Here is a 27631-nt window from a genome sequence, read left to right on the forward strand (position 1 = left end):
AACCATTCCCTTTGCTTCACATACGCTTATGTGTGTTTTAAAAATACATGTCAACACACGTGCAGAAATAGTTTAATGTGATGAAAGAAAGGGAAAGGTCTCTTCCTTTTGGAGATTTAAGGGGATCAGATTTGTACATCTGTAATATCCAGAAGACTCAAACATAAGCAAAATGTATTTCTATACAACTGGGTCTTGCTTTTCTGCAGTACCTAATACGTGTAAACCAACCTGTAATGAATTAATAGTTTTTGGAGTAAGTGGATGGCATTTTATGCAGTCAGCACCTTCTTTAAAAATCTCTATAGATCTGCTACTGTATCTCAGTAACTACTCTTATTCAAAAAATCATAAATTGAACAACCATAGGTGACGCTGGCTGTTCTGAGAAGTTTTGTTTCTGCATCAATATCTCACAGAATCACAGAACCTCCTCGGATTTATAAACCTTTTCTTGCTTAGGTACCTACCAATTTTCTTGTTAAGGGTCATCGGGGAGTTTGAGGCTGAAATTCAAATTTCTGTGCTGCTTAAAGATGTTCTGCTTGTATTTGTCTTTAGAAAAATCTGGATGAAATTCCATTCAGTGGAAAGGCTCTATCACTTGGGTCCTATGGTAACTGTATACTCCGAACACCTAATGCAGAGACATTATGCTGGCTTTTAGCAGATAGGGTGAATTTCATTCTTAGTGAATATGACCCAGGTGCTAAAAAGCTATAGCTGAAAGTGCTAAGTTAAAAGCACGTCAGTTAGGTACATAAATATTACATGGCTATATCTTTAATGGGTTCCTGTCGTAGACTTGCTTTGTTTAAAGATTTCCATAACCCTGCTGATTTATTGCGTCTCTTCTAGAAGTATGCTGTTAGCAGGAAACTCAGTTGAAGCACTTTCAATCATGTTGGAGGATCATTATACTTTCACTTGAATAACTAATTAGTTGCAAGAAATTAACCACTGCTGTTTAGCACAAAAAACACTTCCAAGAAGGGCTTTTATTTTTGTTGTGGAAAATGACCTCAGGCACTGGAGGAGGGGGGCAGAAAGGAGAAATAATGATCCTGCTGTCTTTTAATATAACTTTTGTTTTCAATTCAACCTGATAACTAGCAGGCAGCATAGCTGTCTGAATAGGGCAATGCACTTGGACTTGGGATAAATATGCTCTAATCTTGCCAGTCCCATGGATGTGATGGCTGACCTCATGCCATTGATTGAAACTGGTTTAAGGTTCCAAATACTGTCCCTTAAGGCTACGGGAGACAGAATATGAGAGTGAGGAGGAAATAAATTAGTGAATAGGATGGAGGAAAGAATATAATATGACCAAAGAAAGGATATAACCAGTCTGTTCAAGTCTCTGGAACTTATTTTTCTTGTTGTGAAATGTGGATCATGCTTAATTGGCATATGAGGGTCTAGTCTGAGCGTCTTGCATAAGAGCTCAGTATTGTTGTCATATGCTGTTCACAGCACTGCTAATGTAATGTAAGACACAGTGAAGTGAGGAAGGAGAATAAAGAGCTGTTAAAAAACTTAGCAATTTGCCCCACCTCTCCTAGGGCAAAAACTGGAAGGAAATTGAAGACAAATGGTTTCTAAGATCTAGATTCTTCTCTAATATGTAAAATCCATTAAACAAGACAATAACAGAGTGACGAGTGACAAATCCTGGTCACTTTTTCCTCTGGAACTGCAATTTCACCCCCACTAGTTGATAAATAAACATATGTTTATATATTTTACATTTTAAAGTTATAGTTAAAAAACAAACTAACAAAAAAAAAAAACCACAAAAAAACCCACCATCCAAAACAAAAGAAAAACAACTTACGATGCATATACACATCATTTGATTCCTTTCAGTCTTCCCCTCCCTCTATTGCAGAGGTAGTGAATTCCTCAGGTATTTGGAGAGAGAGAGAAGTATCATTCAGTAATGTGAGGGCAAGGAGAGGGGAAACTTACTGGTATTTCTTGCTCTCTCATTCCTTCTCTCTACCCACATTTGCAAGATCAGAAAGTTAAGTCTTCAATATGTGTATCTGAGATGTGGTGATAAAGAAATGTTGGGAATTATTCAGTGCAAAAAGGGAGTGGGCTACTGTAGTCATGACAAACTCCTCCTGAATATCAAAAATAAGGGTAGCATTACCCCATTCCTATAATACCTTTAACATTTTCCCCTCTCCTCTGTTCTTCACCTTCTTTCCAATGCTTGTGCTCGAGCACCTATTTTGGGTACCTGAGGGTCAAGATCAGAATCTCATTCAGCTGTTTAGGATTATATTGGATTACCTGCATAATATAAGTGTCTTCTGAAAATATTCACATAAATCCAGTACTTGCTGGATGTGGATTTTGTTCTTTTATTTTTATTTTTCTTTTTGGCTAAGTTTGTGACTTATTTTATTGGCATATGAGAATACAAGTAGAGATGAAGGTCATGTCTGACTTTTGGGGTGGTGGTTTGCATATGTGCATGCCAGGAAATCTAACTCCATGTTGGAGAAAACAGCAGAGTTGCTGTCTGGAAAGAGGACACGAGCAATGCTGTAACATCTTCAATAAAATCCATGATAACATTTTTCTTGAGGAGCTATGGGGCAGACAGTTTTGGATTGGGCATGCTGCCACTAAAACAAATTGGCACAAATATAGGCAGCCAAGAGCTTACGTGTATGCATGTTTGTTTATGCATGTGCGAGCCACTTTGCTTCAAGACAGCTGTATTTAAGAGTCCATTAGGAAAAAGGAAGGGAGAAGGGCTTAGTGAAAGTTCATTACAACTTTCTAGAAAATTACCTTCCAGCCTTTTTCAAACAACGTGTTACTCTGAAACTACAGGCAGAGAATTTCAAAAGGACCAAGGGATTTCAAAAGGACCTTCCCTTGACACTCAGTGGAATTTCTGCTAAAAATTCCAGTGCTTTCTTTTGTGCAGCACTGAAAAGGGCAATACATAGTAATGTGTTAATTTTAATGTAATGTATATTTCAGATGAACACTATGTAGTAGCCTAAGATTCTTTAGTTCTAGTATCTGTGGCTCATCCAAACTATGTAGACGCTCACACTTTATAGTAATTACAACTGAATAACATATAACTGAATATAAAACCATTAACAGACATCCAAGATATAGGCTGTTGACAGATGTTGCAATTTTCCTTTCCCCTTTGTGAACATTCCTCTGGTTTATTCCCATTACCTAATTTTGTTTTACTTGCTTTTCCATTTTGATCTGTAATTGTTCAATGAGCTTAATGTGTCTTCAAATAACAGGTGCTGACTTTGAAAGTAGTTTCAAGCTTCAGTTTGGGCTTCTGCCTGCAGTTCATTGAGTTTGTCTGAATTCTTACTCAGGTCTAAATCTTGAAATTCCTTCCACTTGGATACTCTTATTCATGCCACATCAAGTATTGACTTGCTAAGGTTTGGATATCAGCTGTCCCTATGCCGTGGAAAATACATGTCCTTCATACTCTTGTATAATCAAAAGAATGGAAAATGTGTAGTCTAAAACCCCCCAAATATCTAGGGAGAAGGGAATGTAAGACTTTTTTCTTTAAAGGAAAAACTTTGAAATACAATTAAAACAAATAGGCAGCCATGTCTCCCTTGCATTTACGCTTCAGTTATTGGTTGAAATCACAAAGCACAAAGGCTGATCATGAATGAATCAAGAGCAGAATAACCCTAGACCTCTTTACTCAGAAAATTCTGTCTATACAGATGGAGTATGTTGAGCCAAGACACTGAGGGAGAGGTAGAGAAATATCACTTTAAGTGGATTATAGGAAAAAGCATGTAACTATGTTCCATTCTTTCTATTTGGAAACTTGTATGTATTAGCTGTGTGTAAACATAGCTAATTTTTCTATTTCAGTAACTGTGCATGCATGTAGATGAAAAGATCAAGTAAATGAGAAAGTGGGTTGGTCACGCATTTAAGAATGCTTGCTTTGGTTGGGCCTAAGATTAGTAAACCAAATGTGAAGGGATTAGCTCCTAAAGCACATTTCATGAGATTTCAGGCAAATGGAAAGAAAGTTTCACTGTGCAAAATGAAAAAGGGTTCCAAATTGGAGAAAGTATGCTTGCTTGACTGGTATAGTCCAGTAAGATTTTTTTATTTCCTCTTTCACCACCCTTTTCTCCTCTATTGCGGACCTAAACCAACCTTATTTGTCTTCCTTTCTTATTTCTCAAGGTGTAAATCTGTAAACATGTCTTTACATTGATGAGTAAATATGTTTCTGCAAAATTTTACAGTGCACAAGCATCTGAAGCTTGTACACTCATCAATTGATTCCATTTTGACAATCAGCAACAAAACATGGCTGCTATTCTCAAATGATCAGCAGTTTTTCATACAAAGCCGGTGGTGATGAATTAGTTTCTATAGTTCAAAAAACCCTTGTAAGTGGAGTGAATGAGTACAAATTCACTATCTTTGTAATTACGAAGTCTTGTTGGAGTTTTGCAATTCTGAGTGGAAATAGGATAGCTTTATTGGTCAAAAAAAATTTGTACTTTGCAGATTATACCTTGTCTCATGAAAATTAAGAACTAAGAGTCTTTCTTGCATTATGGCTTCTTTGTGCCTAAAACATTTAGTATATATTAGATGTTTGTCAGAGATGCATAGTCAGAGGCTGAATGATGAACAATGTCTTTGGCATTCTGCCCAGGATTTTCTTTTTAAAAAAAAAAAAAAAAAGGGAAGAATTAATGCCATTTTGGGGCTTAGAACCTACTCTTTCTCATTCTTTCTTGTGATGTTTTGAGCCTTTGTATAGCACTAGTATCAACTATTCAATCAGCATCTTTTAAAAGCACCTACCAGGCTGCCAGATTCCTGATGCAGAGAAGATAGATGGTGCCAGAAATCAGTCACTCTGTGCTAAATATTGCTGCTGGCTCCGCTCCCTGTCTCTCAGGGTCTGTAGAAGTCTAATCTTCTGTTCTTCGGTGGAAAGATGGCAGGATTTGAAAACGCCATCTGAAGCTGCTGTTACGTAACAAATGTCTTGCCATCCTGCATGGTTAAACTGGTCTCTGGTCTCAAATGGTAGCAAGGTCCCATTTTGTTTCCTTTTGGTTTCTTATATTCCATGGAATGCCTTTATGCTCAGCTACTGTCATATTTGTCATTCAGTTCTTCATTTGCTTAAACTTAAGTTTAGTGAATTTAGAAATTCTTCTATTTTAAACAAAGTGTTTTGCTGCCAATCAGGTCTAAATACCAACATCAAACTGCCTTGCACATGCACAGAACGCCAACCAACAGAGTACCTATAAAGCAGTTTAGCTGCCCCCAGCTTTCACCACCTAGATGATGTCTGTACAGAGTTGGCATACTGAAAATTGATGTAATATTAATCAGAAAAAGTAATGCTGAAGCGAATGTGCAAACAAAACCTTTTCACAATCATAAATGCATCTTCATGGCATTTCCAGTTTTTATAGAATCCAGGAACCTTCCCAAAAATACCGAGAGCCATTTGATTGTATAAGAAAGAATAGAATGGATTTTCCAATCACACTTACAATATGCAAATAATTTTTAGTAAGCATTTAAAACAATCATTACAAAATTGCCCTAGTGTAAACCCTATCAAGCTGCATTATTTTGCTTAAATGTGTTCCACAGCTGGCATAGGTTCTTAACTAGCATATAGTACCTAAATTCAAAATCTGAATTCTCAAAACACCCTATTATGTGCTTGTCTCACTAAGGAGGTGCCCAAAGCCCCTGGCCACCAAAATAGCTGCCAGAGGAATTCCTTGTTGCTTAGGCCAGGCTGGTGCTGACTCCCTCTGCAGACGTGGCCTGCTGGCCTCACTTGGGCATGTCTTGTACAACAGGCTGAAGGACATGCGATTCCCTTTCCCTGTGCTTTCTGCTCCCATGAGCAGTCATTGGACCAAATCTTAAAAACGAGGGAAGCTGGTTTCTCAACTACCAAGCTTGTAGCTAAGCATATTCCCTATTGCCAACTGAATATTTAATTGTTCTTTGTAAATAGGGAAAGCTTATTGAGGAGGCATTTGAGAGCATGTCTCAATCAGAATATCTGGTCATAGGTAGGAGAGAGGGATTTGGCTTCAAAATCCCATTGGTAAAGCTGTAATTTGAATCTATGTCTTTAATGCCCTGGGTGGGTAAGCTGTTCCTTGAGAGGGAAGCAGTAAAAGTCCCTGCCCCTTTGTCAGTTGGGAGAGGAGTGTTTTCAGGGCCAAACTCCAGGAGAAAGTTCCTGGTCATATCGCTGTAGATCCAAAGTTTCAAGGCTGCAGTTCTAGGCCTGTGACTCTCACTATTCCCCCACCTAATTTAGGAGCACTCCTGTCAACCTGCTGATTTCTGAGAGGTCCTCTTATGTGCGTAGTTCTTTAAGCAATATACAATGTACGTAGCTGCCTAGATAAAAATCTCTATGGATGTTTTGGGTATAGATGCTTGGAAAATAACCACAAAATTTATTTCTATAACTTCATTCGTTTGGTTGTTCTAATGTAATGATTGTGGGGTTTGGTTTCCTCTTCTTGTCCTTAACTGAGAGGCTAATATATTCTTTGCTTCATGTTCTGCTTTCTTCTTAGGTCTAACTTGATATTGCTCCTTCTGCTAAAGTAACAGCTCCTGGGTGATGTGTGACATGGCACAGCCAAGAAATCTGTACACAGGATGTGTTTTCTCCAGCTGGATAGTTTTCCAGGAAGAGGTTTAGCAGGTAAACCAGAGCCACAAAGTCTGTTTCCACCATAAAAGGGTTTAGCTTCAACAGCTAATTCTAGAAGTCTAATGTATGAACCCAGTATTTATGCATATGACTTTGATAGCTGAAAATGTTAGCATATGAATTTGAGGGTCTGAGAAGGATTTTTAGTATGCAAATTAGTTTTTAGCTAAGCCACATTGAAAGTAAACTTAAGAAGATAAAAGAAAATTATATTCATATGTACCAAACTGCATAGTTTATTTCTATTTATTACTCTGCCAGCAAGAAGTTGGATGGCCCAGATGAAAACATTATATCTTACAATATATCTCATTATATCTTATCTTTTCTGGAGTTAAAACAATGGGAAACAGCTCTGAGAGTTTTCTTCTTTTAAGACTATTACTATGGAGAATTACTAGTGGGAGCAACTTATAACCTTCAAGGCAGTAATTCTCCTGGGGTTTTTTGGAAAAAAAACAAATGAAAAAACAACTAAAAAAACCATAAAACAAACAAACAAAACAACCCCCAAAACTCACCACCAAAAGAATACAAACCTTTGATGACCTTTATTCTGAAAATGTAATGTTCTGCCTTCAGCGTATGCGAGTCCTAATCCTTGCTTATCTGCAAAGTTGAACCTTAAAAAGTGCTATGCAGTTTTCTTCTACGCTGAGTATGCCACCTAGAGCCTGTCTTAAAAGGGGGGATTTTCCATTTTAGATGGGGATTTTTTAAGAAGGTATTTTCCTTTTCAGTTGACTTTGAAAGGAGTCAGCTGTGTGTTTTGAGCTGCTTTATCCATGTTCACATGCTTGAGTATGTTGTTAGACTGCTTTATTACTGAAACTTTATGCTGATATTTTTTGTTTATTAGTCAGAAGATCAGAGAATTGAAAATAATCTAGTTACTCCTCTCTAGATGCCTTTGGGTATACTTGGAAAAACTCATGGTAAAAAAGTGTTATAGTATGAATATTGCTGAATTTCATTTGATTCTTTTCATTCGTTAATTTGAGATGATGAAGGAGAACAAATGTTGCTTATGTAAAATGAGACTAAATGTGCGGAAACATGGAAAACATGCCTATTCTTGTGAGAGGTGTGGTGTGCAATAGCTTATGATGAGGTGCAGTTGAAAAGCTGTTATGACTCAGATGGATGCTGCCTAATACAGGTCTGGTAGAGCTACTGTTTCTGATTGTGTACTTTACCCCCTCACCCTCCCTGTTTCTTCTCCTACCACTGCAGCCCTGTCCTACATCTTCCCTTCATGGTGGACGAAGAGTTTGTGGGGGAACACTAGTTCACAGCAGAAGCATGCTTCCAACTCATCACTAATGATAAAAACTCAAAAATATGTTGCAAAAATGCATTGCAGAAGGGAAAAAGGGAAATAATAGCCTCAGGAGCTATTCTTCTGGTGTGAACTGTGGCAATGTAGATTGCATCACAAGGGGTTATATGTCTGTGGCTTATGACAAGTTGGTAATTATAAACTGAAGATAACTTAGTGCACTGTTTAAATCATTTCTTGTTAAACTTGTCACAGATACTCACCTGAGATGTGATCAGGCAATAGAGGCATTTTTTTCAGACCCAGAATGCTAGCATAGATGTTTCTACGGGTTTGGGAAATCTTTTGGGGGTTGGGGTTGGTTTTGGTTTCTTTCCCCCTGAAGTTTGGCTCTCCATATTTCTATCAAATCAGACTTAGGTACTTGCCAATGAAAATTGAAATGTTTAATTGTCAGACACAGGATTAAAAGTGCATCTCAAAATTTGCAGCTTAAAAAGAGGTCTCTGGATGAGCTCAGCAAAATAGTTCACAGATTATGTTAATTTACATTCACTCTAGGAAGTATCTATTTTCTGATTATAAAAGTAATTATTAAACTGATATGGAAACTCTCTGCTGTAGTAGCTTAAATTTTATTCTAATTTGTTTAATTTTCTATCATTAAATCTACAACAGTATTTAAAAATCATAAGTATGGTAGCCCTGCTAGAAGTTTCTCTACAGTCCTATGCATTTGAGTGATGACAAGCAGTGAAAAGCCCAGAGCGGACAGGCAGTTTCTATCTCATTGTCCCCTTCAGTCCCATCACATGTCTCTGAATATAGATGCTTGCTACTTGCCTGTGCAAGGAATTATTAAATACGTACGGCTGGATTTTTGAATACACAAATTAGGTATTACAGACAGTTGTGCTACCCTTGCATGCAAGTTGAAAAACAGAAGAAGGCAAGGAATTTATTTAGAGAAAGCAGGGAAATATGTCTGAAATAGTTAAAGCAAATGAACATACAGAGGTTCAGGAAATTCAAAATTTGGTCACTGTGAACATGATTAAACGTAAGCAGATCTGAATAAAGGGGATCTTTGAGACACAAGAATAATAGACCTTTTGGATGGTAAAGAGTGAAAAACGATTTTACAGCGTGAAATATTTTTGTCTATTTCCTGGACCTCCCAGAGCAAAAAATTTCTATGTTGTCAAGAAGCAAACTAAAATATTTTTGCATGGTTTTTTGTAAAGGCTTGTTTCCATCAGCACTCCATAAATAATATCTGCTTGAAAATGTACTGACTTAAACATTTAATTTTGCGTCTTTCTATACAAGTATTGAAGAATGCATGTACTGGAAAAGTAGTATAATAATTTCATTTTGATACATAGTAAATTGAATAATAAATAATATTTTTACTGGATTTAAAAAGGAAGAAGATATGAAAATAAGTATATAACAAGGTATAAAAGAGAATGTATTTAATCATTAACATCCCTGACAATCATGGAAATATATAGCGTAACTTGAGATTTGTGGTTTGTAAGGAGGGATACAGAGGGTAAAGTTGATTTTCACTTAGTTCTGGTTTGTGTTGAAATGAAGTTCTTTCCCTATTCTGACATAATAATCAGTTAATTTCTATTGATGATGTCAACAGGGACATATCAGTAATCTTAAAAACAGGCCTGACTTCCCAGTTCAGAGCAGGGATAGAGGGGAACGTATTTTAGTGTTTCCCAGCAAGTTCTTTCATTTTATACCTGAAACATAAATTACAGCCAGCTAGAGGTCAAGCGTAAATTAAATCTTTGTCATGTAATACCACATCTTTTCAAGCAGGTGTCTGAAGAGAATACCTAGTATTCTTACCCTTATTTAAAGGCCAGTGATCAAAATCTTTATGGAAGCAACTAAAGGAGGCAAACTCTTTACTTAGGAGCTAGAGATCTTCTGCAATCAAACCTAGTATCTTTTAATAGATACTTATGGAGGTTTGTCATATGCACTTATAAATAGTGACTTGTTCTAGGGGTAGCTTTGGGCTAAACAGTATGTCCTCGGACTAGGTTTTCAGAAGGGCCCAATGTCACTTTGCTCTCAATTAAGTTAAACAGGAATTTTTATGCTGATGTTTAGAGTTGAAGCTAGGAAAGGCTAGTTACTTCTGTGCAAGAAGGATTTTCAGATCAAATCATCAGAACAAACCATCAATACTTGGAATGACTCCACTCCAGGCTGACTGCAACAACTTCTGAAGAGCCTTTGAGGCAGTTCAAGTGAATGATGTTAATTTAAAAGAAACTAAATATTAGTAAGGCATTGATGAATGTGGTCAGATGAAAACAATGCAAAAACTAAAAGTATCTTCAAAGGATCATCCATGGCTAGATTCAGTGATCATTACTAAATCATTTAATACACCATTACATAGTGGTCTAGATTAAATTGAGATCATTTACCAAGAGTAACCATGGGGTAGTATCTGACATACCACAGCTGTTTCTTCTTACTAAGGAGACCTCAAGTCATGAAGAACAGTTAAATTCTATAGCTAAAATGTAGATGTTCTTCCATGTTAGTCATTGGCTGAGGATGTAAGCCTATGTGTAGAGTTGTTATTAAATAAATGTTTAAAGTTTTTTGTCTGAGATCATTACTGACACGTCAGCAGAGGCTGGTATCTCCGTTCTTGGTGATATTTAAAAATTGATTGGACAAGGCACCCAGCACAGGGTAATTCCAGGTTTTGCTCTGGTTTGAGCAGGACTTTGTACTGGGTGAGGTACTGAGGTCCCTTCTGACCTCGCTTGTTTCGGGAGTCTCTCTGATTTCAGTCATTTGTTGAGTATATATCTACAAGGCTTGATGGAACTGCTTCGGAGGCACTTCTGTTGATAAAGATATTTCAGACAGCTCAAGACTTTAAAATTAAATCTACTTCTACATGGCTTTTTTTTGTCAGCAGTTTGAGAAGAACTTTTATATCCAAAGGATGCTCTGAGCTTTCTGTTCTAAAGGCCAGGAATAATAAATATATCTTTTTGACTATTGACGTTTTAGGAAAAAAACCCCACAAACATTTGGGATATTCATGTGTGTGCATGACTTTCTCCAGCACCTATAGTGTGGCAGGTTTTTTGTTGTGGTTGTTTGACTGTGAGAAGGAATGAGTGAATAGCTGGGGGGGGGTGGGTTTGTTTTGCTTTCATACTCTGCTATCCAGTGCCAAATCATTGTATCTTTGGATGGTGTTTAAAATGGAGTTCGGGGGGAAGTAAAAGACACTACATTGGAGGGGAAAATTAAAAGATGTAAAGAAGCTAGGTCACTCTTAAAATATAAAATACTCTTTTCACTTAGGAAAAAAGTAAAACAATTTCAACATCTCAAATCAAAATTGTAGGCTGGTTTTTCTCAGCCCCCTAACCCCCACCCAGTGGGAACACTTGTAAAAGTTTAGTTGGACTGTTGAATATATTCAGTTGCACTAGATAATCTTGGCAAGTTTAGAACATCCTCAAAAAAGTTAATGGATTCCTGATATTAAGCTCTTCTGAGTTGAGACTATGCCATTAATAAGAAAAAATCACTGTTATTTTGCATATGGCATTAGAAATAAGAAATAAGCCAATACAGAATAAAATTTGCTGACTAATTTAATAATGTAAAACTTTTTTCTTAGTGTGAATACTTTGAAGCACTAACTTGAGGGTCTGAGTCTTCAGACTGATGAACTGCACGTACTTTGCATTGCAGAAAATAGGAAACCGTGAAATCTTGAAAATTCTTCCTTAGATAAATAAATCCTTTCATCTTAAGTGGAGCGCAAGCAGGAGGCCAGCTTATAGGAGCAGACACCCCCAAAACGCACTTTTGTGACCCTGAAACAGCTTTCTTTGGGCTTTTGAGATGAAAAAAAAGTTTTAAGTGCAAGCCAAAAATCTGGATTCAGTACCTAGCTCTGTCATATGAAGTGACTTCATATGACAAGTTTACCTTCTTTGTTAAAATAATTTAGAAGAAGAAATGTCTCAGATTTTGTCACACAGTTGTTTAGAAATTTGAATTTATTCTCTCCTAAGATGCTCTCAAAATGCAAATTGTTATTTAATCAATACTTGGTATTGTGAATAACTGTACATATGTACAGGTCAATAGATACCTGCTTCTGGAAAACAGTGTTTCAGTACATCTGGAATATTTTACTGAAAGTGGAAACAAAAAAAAAACTTGTATTTAAAAAAGAAAAGAAGCAAAAAATCCCAGCTGATCTAGTTTGGAAGTTAGTTTGTTTAAAGCACATTATTTCTATCTGACTCCCTAACCATATCCTATATTTTCATTTTAAATTCTCCATGAATGTTTTTTAACTGGCTCTGTACTATTTGTAGCTCTAAAAATTTCGTTGGTGTAAACAGGAGTTTTAGCTATGTGATGAATGAAGTATTGCAGCCGTCTGAGTAAGAAATTTCAGTGGAGTCTAAAGATAGACTCGTCTCTTGTATCTATTCTTTGGCAGAGAAAGAGGGTGATTGATGAGAAGTACAGTATATGAAAGAACAGTTAAAACAGACACACTGACATTATAATACAGTGTCTTATTGGGTGATGTGGTGTTTTGACTACATGGCTGCAGTAGGTCTATAATTTAAATGCCATTAATGGGAGAAAAAGCAATAGCATGGAGACAGGAATACTGTAAAAAAAATCTCTGACTCTGTACTTACAATGCAGATAAAATAGCCCTTTGAACTTGTGGTGCCAAGTACTGTCAAAAGTTACCATTTTTAGATGAGGAAAGCAGTTTGTGTTTTTGTGGGGTATTATTTTTTTCCCCTCCTCCTAGCACGGACAGACGTTTTCTGTTTAGATTGCTTGGCTTGTGTCACTACAAAGATCCCAGGCAAAGGGAGACTGCTTGTATTTTGCCTAACTCTTGTCTTGTTCACACATTCAGCACAGAATTCACTATTGTGAATAGTCATGACTATGTTGTCTTTGTGCTTGTTGGCTTTTGAATATGCTTCTTTATACTTTTACTAAAGTAGCACACAGAACTAATTTCACCAGAAGCTATTGGTGTTTAGCTGTAACAGAGTTACACATAGTCCTGTGACTGCATCCTGGTTATAATATCTCATTTGTTTCCGCTCGGCTGTTGTAATTTTCTCTGCCTTTTAGACTTGTTGTCCTTTCCCTTGCTCTCCTCTTTTTTTTTTTTTTTTTTACCCACATTTTAAATTATGACTGACTTTATTTTGCTTTTTGAACTTAACTGTGGGTAAGCACATGTTTCCGTACCTTAACAGAAGCCAAACTTTTAATGCACCTTAGTGTAATGTATGCTATAATTGTTTGCCAAATTGGAGCGAGTCTTTCCAGAAACAGTTCCTGATCTTTGAGAACCTTGGAAAATGTCTACAGTATGTTAATTGTGAAGCTTTTTTTGAGCACGTATTTCAAAAGCGGAGAAGAAACGCTATGTAAGTGAAACTTGTTTAAAGTGCTCCGCCATTTGTAGCAGGAGACTGTCGTAATAGTTGCATTATTTCTTTATGCTGATAAAGAATGCAAACAAAAGAATGAAGCCTTTGTAAATTGCACTTAGGCTTTTTTTTTCTTTAAGCTGGTTCATTGTATGGAAGTCTGGTACTATACCACGTATATACTAGATGTTTCCAGTTTTGACTTTTTTCAAAATATTCACGCAGTGCTAACAGAGTTTAAATCCAATTTCGTTTCTGTGAATAAATCAAAATAAATAGTAATAGTTGCCAAAGGGTTAGGTAGGGGGTTTCAGAAAAGCTGTTTCCCTTTATAGTACAAGCTTCACATTCTAAGTGTGGTAAATGTGTGCATGTATGTATGCCTTTCTTTTCTCACTTAAAAACAAATCATACCTAAAATTCAATATATATTTCTCTGCTAGAATATATATGACGTGGATTTACTTTATACTGAAGGTAAAGGGAAGTAAAGAAAAATAAAGCTACTGCATTAATTTAGAAACTTTGGACCTTAGCAGAAGTTATTTATTGAGAATTATCTTTATCTGGTATCTGTCATGTGTAGCTATTTCTTTGAAGCAGAGTCTTTCAAATGTGTGATGATCAAAATGGCTTTCTACTGATCCTGTGTGTTCATATAACTACTTGGGGTCTTCCAAAATCTAGTACTAGCATGTGTAAAAAGAAATCTTATGACTGCTTTGGTTTTGGAAGGAATCTTGATCAGAACAGTCAATAAAATGCAAAAATGTACATTGGCCAAGTGAAAGCAATTGTCTATGTTTATTCCTTTCTGAGTAGCCGTGAAGAAAGATTTCACTTAAACCATTATGCGTGGCTGATACAATCAGTACGTCTTACTTTTGGCAGGGGACAGAGGAGGTTCTCCAAAGAAGTGTTTAGTGACTCTAAATAAAGTTTCTTTCCAGGTAGTCCAAGAATTTTAACTAGAAATTATGCCTGTAAGTTACAGATTTTGGAAGGTTAAGTTTTCTCAAGTTCTAACAGCAAATGCAACAGATACAACCTTGGAGTATGTGGGAACTGCACCGTTTCTAGCCTCTGTCTTGTAGAGGTCCTTGTTTTCTTTCTTATTATTTGGAAGCGTCACGAGTAAAATGTCAAAATTCTGGGTCTTGAGGTACAAGTATTGAGAAAACCTGGCTTCACTTTATTTCCTCGTCTTGTGTTTGTTGCTAGTTTCTTTTTTCTACTGCCCTGCCAAGGTACTAACACCTCCTTTTGTTATAATTTCTTTCTGCTTGACAGTGGAACAGAAATCATGCAAACAGAAACGAGATTTCTTTTATTTTCAGTTCCTACTGTACCTTTTTTTCCTTGTTAATTCAAAGGAATCAATCCTTTGGCTTAGTGTGACTGCACTTTCTCACTATGGCTAGTCACAGTGATTAAAATAACCCCTTGTGTACCCACTATTGAAAAAACAGTAGTTCAAATAACTAGCGGCCTCTGACTTTTTGTGCTGAATTTTCTGGATTCAGTGTTTTGCAGACTTGTGCCTGTCTGCACGCATAGCTCATGGTTTATCATGTACTACTTACATAGATATGCAGCCTACAAGTGTGAATTTTGGGTGAACTTTTTTGCTTCTTTAATTTTTATTATGTCTTCACATGCAAGATAAAAATGACAGGAAATGCCTCTACTGTAATTGTAGAATCTACATATGTCAGTTGCTGAAAATAGTGTTGAAGGGGACTGTCTACTTTCAAAATTCTTATAATTCTGCTTGTGACTTTTGAAAAATAATGATTTATTTCTTAACGCCCTTGTCACAAAAGCTTGGCCTGGCAGGCTAGGAATTCCTTCCCCTGTTCTTGATAGCCATAGAAAAATAGAATTTACCTAGAGCTTAATAACCTGTGCTGGAATCTCCTCCAAATTAGTCGAAGTGTTTGTAAAAATAGTAAGAGTCAGGAAGAGCTTAGGGGTATTTTAACAGCTGCTTACAAATCAAATTGCTAATAGCTGTGAGGAGTCACAGACTTTGAAAGAAAAGCCTAGGGTTTTAGTATTATAGCTATAACCTTCAATCTAAGTTGCAACATGTTCTAGTAGGAAATTTAGGGGAAATGCTAGAAAAATTTGCAGCATATTTACATCACTTCGCCTCACTTACTTGGTCTAAATCTTCTTCAAAATGCTCTGACGGATTAGGCATAAGTATCAGATGATTTTTAAGAGCAGAAGAAACTTTGAAATTGAAAGCATTGGATAGAGTATTATGGAAATGTTCGTAAGTTTGCCCATGTGAACAGATTTGAAACTATCAGCTTGAATAGCACAGAAGCAGTATTCTGATTTCTTTACCAGCATAACTTGTGCCCTCAAGATCAGAAATTATATACTTCATGAAGATGGACTGGTACTGATCTCTTAACTGTAGTATTATTACTGATACTGCTTCAAAGACTCTGAATGGAAGAAGGATTTATGGTCTTTAAAGTGATGTTGCATCTCCTCCTTTTCTGTACCGTGAAAACTATTGTAACAGCACAACCAGCAGAAAAATTAATCAGTTGCTGAAAGAAGTGGAAAAATAAATACTAAGAAACCAAAAAGCTCAAGGCTTAACTAACAATTTAGTTAAGAGCATTTGGAGGTGCTAGGACAGCGTGCATGTACTTCGCACAGAATAGACAGATAGTATTTGAGTAGTATGTGGCACCTACAGTCCTGTGGGAATCTGTGAAGCCAAATGAGCAGTAATATCATATTTAGTGAGCCACAGTCCTGTGATTTACCTGCACAATGAGAAAAATGTGTAAAGGTGTGCATGTGCATGGGTGTTGGAAAAAAGCTAGAGAGGGCGTGACAGCTGTTATGGTAAGAAATTAATTTCACCTGGCTTTATTTACCTGTTATGGATCAAGGTTGCAAGTGGTCACTTTCCTGTCATATAACAGAGTTGGGCCAAAGAGAAATGAGTAATTTTTCTTGCACTTGTTGCCACAAACCCTCTGTGAGGAATAACATTAAACCAAAACACAATTTGAGAGAAGTAATGGTTAGCATTTTCCCAACCTGTTTTTTAAATAAGATCAGAACAAACATGAGTCAGTAAAAAAACTCTTCTTAGCGGCAGGTTTGGTAAAATCAGTCTTAGGTATAACACTGTTTTTCTACTTAAAAAATAATTTCTGAAGTGAAAGGGAACCATTCTTCATGCTCAACTGGATTTTAAATATAGCATGAATGCGTACAATTTCTCTGTCATACAAGCATATTATGCATTTAGATAACTTTTTCCTAATAAATGCCTTGTACACAAGTAATTATTACAGTAACCAAAATGATTGTTACTTTTCTGTGAAAAGCCCTGAGTATGTTCTGTAACTATTCCTGAATTTCTGTAAAATCTCCCTGTGGAGAGCACAGTTAGCTTCCTGATGTAGTGGTGCAGTCCCAGCTGCCCTCATGAGAGCAGAATTCCAGATGTTCCTGTTTTGCTGTATGGAGTCGTGCTGTAATTTTTGGACAGCAAGGATATGATTTGGCTATCTGATAATATTGTATCTGTTGAAATACTTTCACTGTGACTGTCGTGATGTGTATATATGGTATAAAGGAAACTGTATTATGGATTGCAGTCTTTAAATGCATTCATATTACTCAAATGAGTGCAAGAAGCACTTAGATCTAAGGATATAGTAATGGCATCTCGAATCCCATGTAAGGGGGGATAGTATCTAAAGCAGCATATAAGGTAACATAGCCAATGATCTGAACCTGTCATTCATAGAATCACATAGGTTGGAAAAGACCTTTAAGATTGAGTCCACCCGTAAACCTAACACTGCCAAGTTCATCACTAAACCATGTCCCTAAGCACCACGTCTACACATCTTTTTAAATACCTCCAGGGATGGTGATTCAACCGCTTCCCTGGGCAGCCTGTTCCAATGCTTGATAACCCTTTCGGTGATTTTTTTTTTTTCCTAATATCCAATCTAAACCTCCCCGGCACAACTTGAGGCTGTTTCCTCTTATCCTGTCACTTTTTACTTGGTAAAAGAGACTGACACCCACCCTGTCTCCTTTCAGGTAGCTGTAGAGAGAAATCGGTTCTCCCCTCAGCCTCCTTTTCTCCAGTCTAAATAACCTCAGTTCTCTCAGCTGCTTCTCACAGGATTTTTTCTCTTCATCTTGCTGCTTGCTTGCTCTAGTCATGATTACAATGTGTATATAGAGGTGAAGAAGGAAAACCTATCTAAAGAAGTGTTTCTAGATGTTCAGCTCCAGTGTTTCTCCCACTGTTTCGTGGGTCTGTTCTTATGAGACACTAAAAGCTGAATAAAGCCGGGATTCAGTAAAAACAAAGAATGTGAAAACAACTTTTTAGTTGTGATTTTTTCCACCTTCTTGGTATTATTTCAGAACATGTTCTACCATGGTTGAATATGTCTGTGTTCAAATTTCTTGAACATGTTCATGATTGGGTTGGAGGCTGATCCTGGATTCCTTCCATAACTAATTAATCCATTAAATGCTGTAGATATTCTGGTTGTGGATTATCTTGTTTCAAATCATCGCTACAGATCACTTAAATGATTTTAAATGCCCTACTGAGCAGCTGATCAAGGGCAGAAAGCTTCTCAGGTACTAGTTATAACTGCCACTTGTGGCAGAAGCAAAACGCTGAACATAATTTCTTTTCTGTTCCCAAAGTCTGTGTGGCCACTTCTATTTTTCTAATCTGCTTAGCTGGAAAATGGCTTTGGTTCTTGTTGTTTTTTATTTGGTTGGTTGATTTTATTTTTTTTAACAAGATGTAGAAAACCAGGGCATTGATTTCAGGTGATGATGCTGACGTATTATGGTAACTGTCAACAGCATACAGCTCCGCCTTCAGGATAAGAAAAATGGAGATGACGATTCCTGGATTACTAGAATCCTACCTTCTTAAAGAAAGACTGAAGGGGCTAACATGGGTTTAGAAGTACGGAGAAAAGGATCTTCTCTCCCTCCTGGGCATGTGGAATTGAATATTCGCTTTGCTTTGTGGTCTAGGTTTATTACTAAATCTCAAGCAAGCCTGGAGGCATTTCCTAAATGAGGCTGCAACTGTATAGCTTTTAAACTCAATTAGACCTCTCTTCTGTTTTCTGCATACTGCATCAATTGTAATGGAGTTTACTTGGCTATGCAAGAAAGAGAAGGTGTGGGGGTCCCTGTAACGAGCCCTCTTCTTTCCCCATAGCATGGTGGAATGACTGCATCATATGGGGCCCTTTGGCAGCAGCAGATATCTCTCCAGAATCTTAAAATGTAAATTGCGCTTAAAGGGGAGATGCTGGAAAAAAAAAATATCATTCAATAGCAAAGAAATAAGTGAGTTAGCTTCCACTACCTGACGTGAGAATTCTTCAGCGTAGAAAGAATACCGGAGCTGGGCTGTACTTTGTGTAATATCAACGTGATGGTTTGGCTCAAGTGTTTCTTCCACACAGCAATCTTCTGAGCCTTGTGGTCTTCTGTAAAATGCAAACTTGAGAGAAAGAAATCCTATCACAACTACTACTAATACCAAGAAGTGGTGTCCTAAGAAAATTGATATTCACAGGAATAAGAACATATTAGAATGTATTTAACAGAGCAGTAGAGCTGATACATTACCATTTAAAAAAAAAAAAAAGGTAACAAAAACAAAGACAAAACACCTAATGACTACCTTAAGGAAAAACTCCTTTGTTAGGGTTCAAGTGCAAGAAAATACTTGGTCTATTTTAAACAGCAGTGTTTTTATGACGTTTTTGTTGGATCACAGTCTTGTCTTTTTTCTCTGTTTGATCTAAAAGTCCAACTGTGTTAATTTAACAAATTAATGTAATGCATTAAGCTTGTAATATGATTAAAGGTATTACTAGATCTTTATAAAAAGAATGATTTTATTTTTTTTCATTCTGCTAGTCCCTGCAATTGCAGATGTATACAAAACTGTAACTACATCTGGTTGAAAACTTAATCTTTTTTTTTTTTTTTTTTTTTACCCATGTGGGGAAAATGCAAAAAGTTTTGAAGAAATATATTTTTTGAAGGACAGTTTTCTGGGAAGGTCTTTTGCTTGAGGAGAAGAAAAAAGACCCCTTGCTGCCCAGAATAGTTCATAGCCTGGTGTTTTTGGTGTGCCTCTGGAATATCAGAGCTTTGTTGCTGTTGGAGAAGGGCCTGGAAACCTGGATTTCCTACACTCTGTGTGAAAGTCTTAATGATCATACTACTGTCTATCTGGAAAGTGATCATGTTCCCTAGCTTTTCTCCTCCTCTTTCCTTTACTATGACCTCCTTTCCCCAAAAGAAAATTAAAGTAATTTAAACGTACCTCCCTTTAGTCTAACATAGAATAAAAAATTTCAAACCCTCTTTTTATGTCTTTGAGAAAGGTATTCTTTTCTAATCAATCTTAACAGTAATGCATAGATCCATTGTCTATGTTGCCTAGTAAAGAAAAAACTATAATAATGATATAGAGTTTGCCCTTAGCAATGAAGTGAAACAACTGTACGTATATGGAGAGAAAGGGGCTGTAGCTGAAGAGCTCTGTTTGGAACAATGGAAAATTCTTGCATTTATTCCACCGAGTCTTGCAAAGAAGCACCTTGCTGTCTGCGCACTTGCATAGGTACTTAATATTTCGTTTTATTTACACATAGTGAAAACTAAAACTAATGTTGACAATATGAGGGCTGCTTTAGAAAATATGACACCAAACAGAAAAAAAACCCCAAATGTGAGGGGAAAAAATCCTGTTCGTAAAGCTCTCTGATTATTTTTTTTATTCTTCCATAACCTGATATACCTGAATCCCTCTCTTCCATTTGTACAAAAAATATGCAAAACCTTAGCTGAATTTTATTGTTGACTATTACAGCATCTTTTTGAAGAACAAATTCTAACTGAAATCAGTAAAGTGTCTTTCAAAAAGTTCAGTATGTGTGCTAAGATACTGCAGACTATTATTTTTTTTATGTACTTGAACACAGGTATGTCGGGTTTTCTTTAAAGCTTCTATCAGTGGGGAAAGAAAGGTGATGGCTGGATCATGCTCCCACAGGATGCTCCTCATTTTTAGTACTTAAAGTTTTAGTGTTCATCACTTAAATGTGGTTTTGGGTGTGCTCCTGAATCCTTACTTTGGAAAAAGAAAAAAACATTGCCATCCATCTCCAGGTGGGTTTCCACCTTGTTTAAAGATTGGTGCTTTTCTCCTTTACTCTTTAGAAAAGATCATTTTAATTAGATTCTGCTTTCCAGACAAGCTGCTCTTCATTTTTAACTCAAGGGAACAAGAGGAGGTAGCACTGGGATATATTTGATCTCTTTGAAATATTTCAGTCTCTCTTTAAAAACTCACAGAGCCTGTAACTTTCTCTTGAAAGGCTGCTGTGACATTCAGATGTTTGTTGGCTGGACTTGAAAGTACGCTTTGGATACTGTTTAGAAAAATCTAGTGCCCCATAAGTGCAATACACAATAAAAGGAAGTAATGCTCAAGACCTATTGTGTGTGGATTGCTGCAAACTGCTTTTCTCTTAATGCTTTCGGCTTGCTGACCTGGAGAAAAGGTTGTTTCGACATTTTACTCCAGTTATCTATGTGAGATTCTTCATTTCAGGTTCTCTTTGGCTTTGCTTTGACCTGTTTTTACAGATTTTAGTGCTGCCTGTTTAACACATGTGCAGTGAACAGCTGCACTACCGAGCTCCTGCAGATGTTGAGAGCCAGAATGATTTTTATAACTGCCTCTATGATGTTCAGTCATGGAAGCCTTGATTTAGGAAAAAGAAATCATATTCAGTCATGGATGTCTTCAAATGTCCTGACCTAGACCTAGAAAAAACAGTATGGTATTTTCTGTCACTCTCTGTACTGAGCTGTCTCGGATAGTTTTCTTCTGTGGCTCCGAAACACATCAGATAAAGTTTGGAGCCATCCAGTCATTGCACATTCCAAGTTCCTTTTCATATCTACAACAATCCTGTTAATGCTACTTCTTTTAAAGCTCTTTGTTTGTAAATATCATCAGATAAAAGGCTACAGGCTCTGGATATCTGCTCTGTAAAAGTCCATTAAATAAACACAGTATTACCAGCTGACTGACTTCTAAGCTCAGTTTTACTCAGTGCGGGTTTTAGTGGGCTGTTAACAGCTACAGGTATGGCTCTTTTGACCTCCTGACTTGGGGCGGGGGGGGGGGGGTGATGTGGAATTTTGCTTATCAGATCACCTCTGTTTCCTGATCCCTTCATGTATGAACTTGCCCTAAAGGAGAGTCACTTCTAACTATATTTTATTTATTATGAGTTCAAAATGGCTGTTAATCTGAAAATATTTTTAGAAAGTGTATTCCATTGAAATAGTGGCCATGACACTACTATTTTGTATCTGTACTTTTGTATAAGAATTTCATATCTTTAAAATTCATAACTGAGTTTCTTTTCAAGGTAAATTTAAGGACAAACCTTAAACAGACCTGGGTCAGTGTACTTATCTGGGAATTAAGTTGCACATTAGGGGTCTATCATAGCATGTGTCTGGAGGGGGGAGTTAAACTGTAGTGGCAGTCTTTCACCTGGGTGCACTATGCCATTGTTTGCAGGACTTGATATCTTACTTTGTATAGGTTTCAGGTGGTTTCAATGTTCTCCTTGCTCTGGAAAATTGTTTTCTGTGGTGTCTCCTAGACCTTTTTCTTATTTCTCCCATATCTACACTCAAATCACTGTACCATAGGTATATATGCAGGACTTTTTTTTTTTTTATGGCAGTTGCTATATAATGCTGCCAAGTTTGTCAAGTAAGAAATGTAATCAACACTCTACATAGCAATTTTTTTAGAGACTGAGATTGAAAAGGAAATAAACAAGCAAATCAGCACTACTGGTCAAGAGTTGCAACGAGGTGTTATCCAGAGGAAAGAATAGTAACAGTAAGGCCAGGACTTTTGGTCCCATTCTCTGTGCTGGTGCACAACACTGGCCTTCTGTCCCTTCCTTATGCCCCACAAAAAAACCTTGGCTGCCGGCCACTCCAGTTTTGGGGAAATTAGAAATATAAAGATTTAATCTTCACTATTTAAAAGAAATTTTCTAGCTCTTTTCCTTGCTAAGATAGAATGGAAACCATAAACTAATGTTAAATGTCAACTAACCGCTAGACTTGAAAGAACCAGCAGCTGGCTTCTGCTTACGAAGCAGAGAAACTGTGTGGGAGGAGATGTAAAGAACCTCCTCAAATACCCACTCTAACGGGGGGGGGTGGGAGACTGTACTGAATATAGGTTTTAACCTTTAGAATTCTTTTGCCATTCTCTCATATTCTTAGACATATGAAAATACAAAACAGCAATTGATTTTTTTCAGTTAAAGGCCTCACACAAAGACCCTATGCCACCTAAGATTAATTTCTGATAAGAAATGGGGCACTTTGTTTGTCTGTATTAATTTTGTGTCTGTTAAAAATTTATGGTATGAATCTCATAAACATTTTTGAAATGTATTTAATGAATAATTGTTTGCAAAGAGCTTGAGTGTGCCTCAAATGAGATACAGTGTTTCAAGGCAGCAACGTTATTAACAACATCATTAGAGTAGTACTGAAATGGCAGCACTTAAAAATTGCATCTGCCACAAATCTGAAATGATGGGTTTGTTCTGAGTACAAATAAATGTAGGGGAAACAGATTGGGTGATATTCATTCATGATGTATAAACTGAGATCAAAAATAGTCCACAGGTTTATGCTAATATAAATTGAGCCAAATTCTAGGTTGGCAACACTGTTTGACCTAAAAGCTGTCTAAGCAAGGCAGGTAATGTTTCCTCTACTTCTAATAGGAAGTCTATACCTGCTGTTGAGGAAAGACAAAGGGTTGGTTTTGGGTGTTTTTATTGTTTAAGTAACTTATTTTTGCAATAATTTGCAGATTCTTCATCACTTTCTGATATGGAAAACAATATACAGCCTCATTAGTTCATGGCACAACGACTTTTAACTTATTTTAAAAAGATTCAGGGTAAACAGAATAGAAACTGAAGAAAGAGAAAAATTTCTTTTGAAAATAGTCAGTTACAAGGCACTTAACCAATGTATCAAAAAAATGAGATGGCAATCTGTCTTTTTTTTAATCAGAGAACTTTCTGTATCTAGATGCTGATCTTACTGGGCAGAGGAAACTGCTCTCAAGGAATGGTAAATATTGTTCACTACGTGAAGACTGTTTTTGCATGTTTGACGAACAGCGCTCATATGCAAAAAAAAAATAAATGACTAGAACTGCATCTCTGTTATTTCACCTGCTCTTCTTTTAGAAGTCTCCTTTCTTGTCTGCTGACAACTCCCACCATGGAGCACTTGTCCACAGTCCCAGGAATAACTATTGACTCCCCAAGATGGGGGTGGGAAATTAGAACTGGTGAGCAAAGGCTGGAAGGGTACCAGCTGGAGGATATTTGTGACATATAAGAATAACAGGAAGAGAGAAAAAGGAATGGTCAGCACTTTTGGCTTTTTAAAAATGGGGTGCAGATGACTTGCTGTTATGTTTTTGCAATGCCTTGTTTCCAGACTGCTGGCTTAGTCAGCCACATCTTTAATTTGCCTGGTCTATAACAGCTGCTTCTGCTGCTACCACAGAAAGAGAAATTATAGTTTCCAAGCCTTCATTTCATCCCTCTTACCTATAATCCTCAAGTTCCAGTCTGTCTGACCACTTGACTAGGCTTTTTTAATTAGCAGATCTTTTTGGGGGCCCTTAAATATGTTTTGCATATACAGAAACACTGAACAGCCTTGGAAACCCTTGATGAGATGAAAAACATCCTGCTGGGAATATAAAACGGTACATAGTGCCTAGAATAATGATTTTCATAATTGAGATTTTCATGTGCTGTGTTAGAAGGCATCATTTACCTGAGGTCCTGTTCTTATGAAAATACAAGAAAAGAATGTTTAGCCATTTAAAAAAAAATCATCTGTTTAATTCAGTCCCTACACTGTTTTGTTGATTTCTCTGAAGCAGCTTATGGGTTTAGCACAAAATACACAAAAAGCCTGAGACAAAAAACAACATTCAAATATTTCTATGCACTCTATGGTTCAGATGTACTTACTTGATCTTCACAAATGAGACAGGTGGAGTTTCATAACGATATTTTCCTTGTACCTGAGAACACTGTGCAGCCTGTGACCACTGAGATCATTTGGCTACGGTGGCACATTGTTAATGAAGTACTAATAAACAACACAATTTGGGAAAGGTACACTCTTCTGTGGAAGGTAATAGCTCTCACTGCTGCAAGTATCTTAATGTAATGAAAGAAAACAGCTTGTTTTAATCATTTACTAATTGTATGGCACAACCAACTAATCTCTGGGATGTACCTTGGAGACCCGATAACACGTTTCATCGACTTCTGGGGAATCGACAGGGATGATGTTGGTCAAATTGCCCTCAGTTCACTTCATTTGCTGGTCTGCAGCTCTGTGGTGATTTATCTAGGAGACAAAGAAATAAAAGATTTTGTGTGATAGCTTAGGATATGCTCAATAGATCAGCCAATAATTGGTCTTGACACTACCCAAACTAAAATCGCTAGTGTCACTGTAAAGGTCTGAGTGTTTTTGTACTAATTCTTTTCTTTGGATATTCAGGTAAAATACGTTGTGCTTCAAGTTGGCTCTGAGTGAAATTAGATTATTCAGAATATTAAACTGAGACACAATACTGTGAATAAGCCTTATATTTTCGATAATTTAAACACCATAAGTACATGTCTATGGTATTTTGTTTCATGCTGTTCCGGTCTGCTGTTCTTGTGAGATTATTCAGACATATAAAACAATAAAAAATTCCCAGAAAATGAGCTCGAGGCTTATTTTTCAGTGCTGCAGATAAGTTCTGATAAGATCCTTCAATGGAAATTCAAATATTAAACCTGTGTGCGTGAGTCTTTTCCCACAGTGTAGCTTTGAATTCTTTCTGTGTGTGTGTATTAAAGAATTCCACTTAAATACTCAAATACAGGTCTAGGTAATAGTCTGATCTTTCTTGGTACCGTGCACCAATACTGGTGAAATCTGCAAAAATCATGCAATTTTTCAATAGGCCTGAAAATTGTTCCATCCTTAGCCTGCAATGTTCAAAGGCACCTGAGAAACTACATAAACGATTACCCTCTGTCCCTAAAATGCAGTGGGTTAGGTGATGGGATTCACAAAGCCTTCTAAATTCTTGGCACTCAGGATTGAAAATGCCAGAGCTCAAGTAACAAATATTTGAGTTGCTCGTTAAAGCCACACTATTACATTGGACTCATCTAAGTCTAGTATCGAGTAAATATGGTATATTAAATCTAAAAAAGAAATCTTTTCAAATCCAAATTTTTCAATGGTCTAATTACTTTTTGAAGAGCTTGTGGTCTGCAAAATACTGTAATTATACAGCATATGCTTAAAAAGGCTGGTCTATAGTATTAACCTTCATGCAGTTTCACGGAAGACATTTTAAAAATTTTGCATCCATCTTGTTCAGCTACACCTTCTCCATGACTATTAATGGAGGAACATGTAAGTTTGAATTCTTTGAATAGCTTTGAAAAATCTCACATTTGTTATTTGTCTGTGTTATAGGACATGAAAAAACTGCCGCCAGCCCTCAGGGAATTAAATCACAGTGCTCTAATTACATAATGTCCTTTAATGCTAATAAATTTTGTGCTAAAGACCTATGCTGCACCGCTGCCAACTAAAACATAAGTCTCCTTCCTTTTCAACCCCTGTGCCACGTATTGCCTGGACATGCGGTCATTAAAATGAACTCGGTTGCAACGACAGGCATTAGACAAAGATGCAAGTTTTCATTTTGACTTTCAACAGCTTTTCTAGGTTTAAATAATTCTAGGATTCGATCTTCAAGTAATCTTAAAAGCATTCAAATAGGAATAGCGTTCACTGAGGGAGGGAACAAGCCACTGTATATGTGAAATCAAGTGATAATATTTTTTAACTGCTGCAGTGTTTCTATAATCTGATATGACTTGAGTTTTCTCACAAAAGATGCCTTTGTAATATTAGTCTGAAGAATAAGTTTACCAGCTGTATAAGAGAAAGCATGTTTGTAACTATTCATAAATTTTGTTGCTTATTTCATTCTCTGCTCTGTATCGCTCACCTAGTCAATAACTGCAGCCCTTCTTTTCCTTTTTTTTTTTTTTTTAAATAAAAAATACAGCTCTGCTGTCAGTAGTCCTTCCAGAGTTTGACACTAGATCTAAGTCCCTTCTTTTGCAGTATTTCTGGAAATCAGGCAATCAAATCACTCTTGATCTATGTGTTAAAGTGCAGCAGTTCTACTTTCTGTGAGTGGAGTACCAGGAGGAGGTTGGGATCCACTTTATGAGAATTTGAAGGGGAAAAAAAAAAGTATCAGTAAGAGATCAAAACAGTAGATGCAGACTTTTTTTCACATCTCTGTAGTGAGCCAACATTTAGCAACCCTTTGTGCTAACGAAACGAAAATGTGATGGTGGGTTTCGTCTGGTTGAGAATGGAGACCAAATGGGAATAGCTGTGCATGAGGAGGATGGCATTTTATCAGAGCACATGAGAGGATTTTGTGGCAGCAGGAACTTGAGATGAGGAGGGGCTGAGTGATGGTTGGATGGTAAAATGCATAAAAGGAACAAAAAGCATTTAGATACTGTCTGCCTTTGAAGACTTAGAAAATGCCTGGACTTAGCAAGTGGGAGGATAGTGGGATCAGCCAAAGGGATGTGAAAAATATTGAAAATGAAATGTAAACTTGTAACTAAACGTGTAATGGTCAAGGTTTGTTCTTGTGTTCCCTATCCTTCACCTCAGATGGAATAAGGAGAATAGGATTGTTTCTCAGCATAATATTTGTTTTCTTATGTGTTGTTCTTGACTGCTCTAATCCCTGTATAATGATCAGTGTTGATCTCCTGAAGTGGTTTTATTAGTTAGTCAAAGGATTCCAGCCCTTTCTTTCTTAAACCTATCATCAGAGCAGTCTCCAGCAGCAGAGAGAAGGTAAGAGCAAGGGCGGTGAGGCAGCAC

The 27631-nt window shown here is 36.9% G+C and overlaps 1 long non-coding RNA gene across 3 annotated transcripts in view; it reads right to left on the reverse strand.

The window, feature by feature from the left end:
• Window positions 1-27631, reverse strand: part of LOC128913940 (uncharacterized) — a 66485-nt gene that overhangs the window by 10404 nt on the left and 28450 nt on the right. For 2 of the 3 annotated variants that reach the window (XR_008468128.1, XR_008468127.1), the window contains exons 2-3: window positions 24938-25051; window positions 18906-19043 (exon numbers count right to left, since the gene is read on the reverse strand). This is a non-coding gene — a long non-coding RNA (uncharacterized LOC128913940). The remainder of the gene's footprint in view (window positions 1-18905; window positions 19044-24937; window positions 25052-27631) is intronic. The other variant, XR_008468129.1, reaches the window with a different exon arrangement.

Source organism: Rissa tridactyla, chromosome 8 (genome assembly GCF_028500815.1).
Source record: "Rissa tridactyla isolate bRisTri1 chromosome 8, bRisTri1.patW.cur.20221130, whole genome shotgun sequence".
In the NCBI taxonomy this organism is placed as follows: Eukaryota; Metazoa; Chordata; class Aves; order Charadriiformes; family Laridae; genus Rissa; species Rissa tridactyla.